Source organism: Nomia melanderi, unplaced genomic scaffold, assembly GCF_051020985.1.
Source record: "Nomia melanderi isolate GNS246 unplaced genomic scaffold, iyNomMela1 scaffold0244, whole genome shotgun sequence".
Lineage (NCBI taxonomy): Eukaryota > Metazoa > Arthropoda > Insecta > Hymenoptera > Halictidae > Nomia > Nomia melanderi.
In genome coordinates, this window is record NW_027475359.1 from 25001 (window position 1) to 32500 (window position 7500).

The 7500-nt window shown below is 50.2% G+C and overlaps 1 non-coding gene across 1 annotated transcript; it reads right to left on the reverse strand.

Moving 5' to 3' along the window:
• Positions 1–929: 929 nt before the first annotated feature.
• LOC143175902 (5.8S ribosomal RNA) lies at positions 930–1084 on the reverse strand. Its single transcript, XR_013000549.1, has one exon. It is a non-coding gene; the product is annotated as a 5.8S ribosomal RNA (ribosomal RNA).
• Between the last annotated feature and the right edge of the window lie 6416 nt (positions 1085–7500).

Consider the following 7500-nt stretch of genomic DNA (forward strand, 5'->3'; position numbering starts at 1 on the left):
GAGTATATGGTGATTCTTTTTATATATATATATTTCGAAATTCAACTGAACGTGGCGGAAGCGCACGGTGGTGGTCCAGCGAGGACACGCGACGACGGGGAATAAGAACTATTCGACCCGTTACGAATACGCATGCTCGTCCCGCACGATTTTAACACACACCGTGTTTTTCTCCAGTCGTCAAAGCGTTCGTGCGTCGAATTCGAAAAATAAAAAAAAGAAATACACCTTTTCTCTCTCTCTCGGGGTAAAAAGAGTCGATGTGTATTGTGTATAAAGGTTCTGCTGCGAGAAGTCTCGTTTTGCCGTGTGTTTCGGTAACGACGATCCTCCGAAACGTACATCTCATTCGTAAGAGAGGAAGAAAACAATCTCCCTGGGGCCAGTCGGTAATATACCGACATACGACGTGTCGTGCACATCCGTCTCACGCACGGTATACAAAATATGAATAAAACGTGTGTAGTCTCTCTCTCTCTCGACTTCTTAATATTTTCTTTCACCTCTGACGCATCATTTCAGGTGACGTCGGGAGCGCGGGAAAAAAAATTTTTCTAAACACACGAAACCGTTCATCTCACGAACAGCCGAAAAAGTTGTCGCTCAGATCCATATCGCAGTGGAGCGGTATCCGCGGGCGGTCGTAATTGAACGACGCACGACGCCGCGAACACTCACGCGAGTCCATACAAACGATTCCGATCGTTTTGCAACAACTAGAACGTACACTGTCCGTGAAATTCACAGAATTTTCGCGTGTCCGCGACAAACGCCGACGAGACACCCATCGTTCGCTCGTACGTAGCATCCTTCTCTTAACCCGACTCAGAAACGTTCTTTGCGCCCTTCGGTAAAAAAACGTTCGATCCGAAGAGGTGAACGACGGCGGGGATTTGACAGAGCTACGCAAGCAGTGTATGGTACGTAAACGACCCTCAGCCAGGCGTGGTCCAGGAATTGTATCCGTGGACCGCAATGTGCGTTCGAAATGTCGATGTTCATGTGTCCTGCAGTTCACACGTTGACGCGCAATTAGCTGCGTTCTTCATCGACCCACGAGCCAAGTGATCCACCGTTCAGGGTAATCGTATAAATTTTATATTTCACATATATAATTTTATTCTCATTTGTTCGACCTAATATCTCTCTTCTTTCAAAGAGAAGATAAAAGTTGATACCTGAATCTCCGACCAGCGCGCGAAGGAGATTCAGGCGTCGCCTTGGAGACGACACCGAAGCCTTTCGAGACGAAAAACGTTCAAGTAATATGTATATATTTCTCGACGTTCCGGGCGTATAGTGCATTCAAAAACCCGCGAAAGACGCAGAAGACTCGCACGCGTGGAAACGACGGGGATATATTTTGTATCCTACCCGATACTGAATCCATCGCGTGCAGTCGACCCTCGCGTTCTTCCGATCAGACGCATCTATTGTTGCGCGCATGTTTTCGCGTCGCATCGCGCGAAACGTTGCACGAATCGTACCGATCGATCGATTGAAAGCAAATAATGAAAAAAGACTTCACAGCTGGCTCTTTGCCGGTCATTCGTCCCATGTTATCTCTTGCCGCGAAATTGGCGCGCAAGAGTTGGGTGTCAGACGCGCGGCTTTAAAACGAGCTTCACGGCCGGTCCCTTCGTTACCGCTTTCGTTCTTTCTCTCGGAACGACCATGAACGAACACGACGAGCGACGCTACGGCATACACACGTCCACGGATTCGATTAAAAAAACAGACTTCACAGCTGGCTCTTTGCCGGTCATTCGTCCCATATTATCTCTTGCCGCGAAATTGGCGCGCAAGAGTTGGGTGTCAGACGCACGGCTTTAAAACGAGCTTCACGGCCGGTCCTCTCAATTCCGTGTACGGTACACGCAAGATGCGGGTTCCACTTCCAGACTACCCGGTCCCTTCTCTCTACGAGAATCGATAGTAGAAGAACGGCTCGAAAACGCGTCTCAGAGACTAGGGGAAAAGAAGCGGTATGCGAGCGAAACGAAAACGCATTATGGAAACGTCGCGAAACAATGTTCGACGGTTGCTCGGTTCCAATCGTGCGGCCGTTTCAATTTCTCGTGCGCTTCACCGTCCCTCCGTAACTCTGGCCGATCGCGTATACCGAAGAGCCGACACGCGCAAAAACCACAGGCATTGTATACTGTATATATATATGTTACAGTCACAGCCTTCGCGCGTTTTACTCTCCGACGCGGGGTTTCCACGACGAAAGAGAGACAGTTTCGTGGCGGGTGACTCGGCCGAATCGCTACGACGGGTATTTCTATTATAGAACGAATCATCGCCACCCTTTACCAGTGCCCGACGAAGGAATCACAAGGTCATCTGGAGTTTACAATGCCAGCGACGGTAATTCCAACGAAGACCCGATAAGTCAACTCATCGTTCTATTTCTCCCCGTACAGAAAAGCGAATCGACGCTAACGCACCTCGCGCAAGCACGAACGTTCTCTTCGCGTGGATCATCCCATCGTCGAAAGATGTAAAGACGCATTGGAGATCGTGGTCTCTGGCGGGCTCATTGCACGCCCCACTGCATATCTTTCCTCGAATCGAGAATGATTCGTCCACTAAGGCTGCGAAACTACGCGTCGAGGAAACTAGGGGAAAGAAGCGGGATGCGAGCGAAACGACAATACATTATGGAAACGTCGCGAAACAATGTTCGGCGGTTGCTCGTTTCCTCCTGCGGACGTTTCATTGCTCGGGCGCTTCACGTCCCTCCGTAACCTTCGCGCGATCGCGTGCCCCGGAGAGCCGGCAACCGGTGAACCACAGGCGTATAAACTATAGTCTTCTATAGCAAGCCTTCGGCGGTTACTCTCCGACGCGGGGATTCCACGACGAGAGAGAATTTCGTGGCGGGTGACATCGGTCGAAACGCTACGACGGGTATTTCTATTATAGAACGAATCATCGCCACCCTTTACCAGTGCCCGACGAAGGAATCACAAGGTCATCTGGAGTTTACAATGCCAGCGACGGTAATTCCAACGAAGACCCGATAAGTCAACTCATCGTTCTATTTCTCCCCGTACAGACAAGCGAATCAACGCTATCGCACCTCACGCATGCACGAACGTTCTCTTCGCGTGAATCGTCCCATCGTCGAAAGATATAGCCGCTTGGAGATCGTGGCCCATCAAGTTCTTCCGTAACTCCTGCGCGATCGCGTACCCCGGAGAGCAGGCAACCGGTGAACCACAGGCGTATAAACTATAGTCTTCTATAGCAAGCCTTCGCGTTTACTCTACGACGCGGGGATTCCACGACGAGAGAGATTTTCGTGGCGGGTGACACGGCCGAATCGCTACGACGGGTATTTCTATTATAGAACGAATCATCGCCACCCTTTACCAGTGCCCGACGAAGGAATCACAAGGTCATCTGGAGTTTACAATGCCAGCGACGGTAATTCCAACGAAGACCCGATAAGTCAACTCATCGTTCTATTTCTCCCCGTACAGAAAAGCGAATCGGCGCTATCGCACCTCACGCAAGCAGGAATGATCTCTTCGCGTGGATCGTCCCATCGTCGAAAGATGTAAGACGTACAGAAATCGTGGTCCATCACGATTATTCGTAACTCTCCGAGTCGCGTATCTGAGAGTAGGACAAACGGAGAACCACAGGCATAAATAATACTATATGTTTCTTATATAGTTAGCCTTCGCGTTTTACTCTCCGACATGGGGATTCCACGACGAGAGAGAGTTTCGTGGCGGGTGTCTCGGCCGAATCGCTACGACGGGTATTTCTATTATAGAACGAATCATCGCCACCCTTTACCAGTGCCCGACGAAGGAATCACAAGGTCATCTGGAGTTTACAATGCCAGCGACGGTAATTCCAACGAAGACCCGATAAGTCAACTCATCGTTCTATTTCTCCCCGTACAGAAAAGCGAATCGACGCTATCGCACCTCGCGCGAGCACGTAACTACTCTTCGCGTGGATCGTCCCATCGTCGAAAGATGTAAGACGCACGGAAATCGTGGCCCATCAACGTTTTTTTGTAACTCTGCCGATCGCGTATCACAGAGCCGAGACGCACATACCACAGGCGTATAATACCGTTTTCTTTCGTATGGTAAGCCTTCGCGTTTACTCTTCGGCGCGGGGTTTCCACGTCGAGAGAGACATTCGTGGCGGGTGACATCGGTCGAAACGCTACGACGGGTATTACTATTATAGAACGAATCATCGCCACCCTTTACCAGTGCCCGACGAAGGAATCACAAGGTCATCTGGAGTTTACAATGCCAGCGACGGTAATTCCAACGAAGACCCGATAAGTCAACTCAACGTTCTATTTCTCCCCGTACAGAAAAGCGAATCGACGCTGTTGCACCTCACGCAAGCACGAACGTTCTCTTCGCGTGGATCGTCCCATCGTCGAAAGATGTAAGACGCACGGAAATCGTGGCACATCACGTGTTTTCGGAACTCTGTCGACCGCGTATCTCAGAGACGACGCGCGCGAACCACTGGCATATACTATTATATATCGCGTTTTACCCTCCGACGCGGGGATTCCACGACGAGAGAGAGTTTCGTGAGCGGGTTGACTCGGAAGAAACGCTACGACGGGTATTTCTATTATAGAACGCATCATCGCCACCCTTTACCAGTGCCCGACGAAGGAATCACAAGGTCATCTGGAGTTTACAATGCCAGCGACGGTAATTCCAACGAAGACCCGATAAGTCAACTCAACGTTCTATTTCTCCCCGTACAGAAAAGCGAATCGACGCAATCGCACCATACGCGTGCACGTAAACAACTCTTCGCGTGGATCGTCCCATCGTCGAGAGACGTAAGTTTTCATAGTATGAATTCGCGTTTTACTCTCCGACGCGGGGATTCCACGACGAGAGAGAGTTTCGTGAGCGGGTTGACTCGGAAGAAACGCTACGACGGGTATTTCTATTATAGAACGCATCATCGCCACCCTTTACCAGTGCCCGACGAAGGAATCACAAGGTCATCTGGAGTTTACAATGCCAGCGACGGTAATTCCAACGAAGACCCGATAAGTCAACTCAACGTTCTATTTCTCCCCGTACAGAAAAGCGAATCGACGCAATCGCACCATACGCGTGCACGTAAACAACTCTTCGCGTGGATCGTCCCATCGTCGAGAGACGTAAGTTTTCATAGTATGAATTCGCGTTTTACTCTCCGACGCGGGGATTCCACGACGAGAGAGAGTTTCGTGAGCGGGTTGACTCGGAAGAAACGCTACGACGGGTATTTCTATTATAGAACGCATCATCGCCACCCTTTACCAGTGCCCGACGAAGGAATCACAAGGTCATCTGGAGTTTACAATGCCAGCGACGGTAATTCCAACGAAGACCCGATAAGTCAACTCAACGTTCTATTACTCCCCGTACAGAAAAGCGAATCGACGCAATCGCACCATACGCGTGCACGTAACAACTCTTCGCGTGGATCGTCCCATCGTCGAGAGACGTAAGTTTCATAGTAAGCCTTCGGCGTTTTACTCTCCGACGCGGGGATTCCACGACGAGAGAGAGAGTTTCGTGAGCGGGTTGACTCGGAAGAAACGCTACGACGGGTATTTCTATTATAGAACGCATCATCGCCACCCTTTACCAGTGCCCGACGAAGGAATCACAAGGTCATCTGGAGTTTACAATGCCAGCGACGGTAATTCCAACGAAGACCCGATAAGTCAACTCAACGTTCTATTTCTCCCCGTACAGAAAAGCGAATCGACGCAATCGCACCATACGCGTACACGTAAACAACTCTTCGCGTGGATCGTCCCATCGTCGAGAGACGTAAGTTTTCATAGTATGAATTCGCGTTTTACTCTCCGACGCGGGGATTCCACGACGAGAGAGAGTTTCGTGAGCGGGTTGACTCGGAAGAAACGCTACGACGGGTATTTCTATTATAGAACGCATCATCGCCACCCTTTACCAGTGCCCGACGAAGGAATCACAAGGTCATCTGGAGTTTACAATGCCAGCGACGGTAATTCCAACGAAGACCCGATAAGTCAACTCAACGTTCTATTTCTCCCCGTACAGAAAAGCGAATCGACGCAATCGCACCATACGCGTGCACGTAAACAACTCTTCGCGTGGATCGTCCCATCGTCGAGAGACGTAAGTTTTCATAGTATGAATTCGCGTTTTACTCTCCGACGCGGGGATTCCACGACGAGAGAGAGTTTCGTGAGCGGGTTGACTCGGAAGAAACGCTACGACGGGTATTTCTATTATAGAACGCATCATCGCCACCCTTTACCAGTGCCCGACGAAGGAATCACATCATCTGGAGTTTACAATGCCAGCGACGGTAATTCCAACGAAGACCCGATAAGTCAACTCAACGTTCTATTACTCCCCGTACAGAAAAGCGAATCGACGCAATCGCACCATACGCGTGCACGTAACAACTCTTCGCGTGGATCGTCCCATCGTCGAGAGACGTAAGTTTCCATACTATGAATTCGCGTTTTACTCTCCGACGCGGGGATTCCACGACGAGAGAGTGTTTCGTGAGCGGGTTGACTCGGAAGAAACGCTACGACGGGTATTTCTATTATAGAACGCATCATCGCCACCCTTTACCAGTGCCCGACGAAGGAATCACAAGGTCATCTGGAGTTTACAATGCCAGCGACGGTAATTCCAACGAAGACCCGATAAGTCAACTCAACGTTCTATTGCTCCCCGTACAGAAAAGCGAATCGACGCAATCGCACCATACGCGTGCACGTAACAACTCTTCGCGTGGATCGTCCCATCGTCGAGAGACGTAAGTTTCATAAGTAAGCCTTCGGCGTTTTATTCTCCGACGCGGGGATTCCACGACGAGAGAGTGTTTCGTGGCGGGTGACTAGGCCGAAACGCTACGACGGGTATTTCTATTATAGAACGAATCATCGCCACCCTTTACCAGTGCCCGACGAAGGAATCACAAGGTCATCTGGAGTTTACAATGCCAGCGACGGTAATTCCAACGAAGACCCGATAAGTCAGCTCATCGTTCTATTTCTCCCCGTACAGAAAGGCGAATCGACGCTATCGCACCTCGCGCGAGCACGTAACAACTCTTCGCGTGGATCGTCCCATCGTCGAGAGACGTAAGACGCACGGAAATCGTGGTTCATCGCGTCTTTTCCTACTCTCTTGAATCGCAATTTCGTATAGAGCCTACACACGCGAACCACCGGCATATACTATTTCTTCTCTCATAGTAAGCCTTCGCGCGTTTTACTCTCCGATGCGGGGATTCCACGACGAGAGAGTGTTTCGTGGCGGGTGTCTCGGCCGAATCGCTACGACGGGTATTTCTATTATAGAACGAATCATCGCCACCCTTTACCAGTGCCCGACGAAGGAATCACAAGGTCATCTGGAGTTTACAATGCCAGCGACGGTAATTCCAACGAAGACCCGATAAGTCAACTCATCGTTCTATTTCTCCCCGTACAGAAAAGCG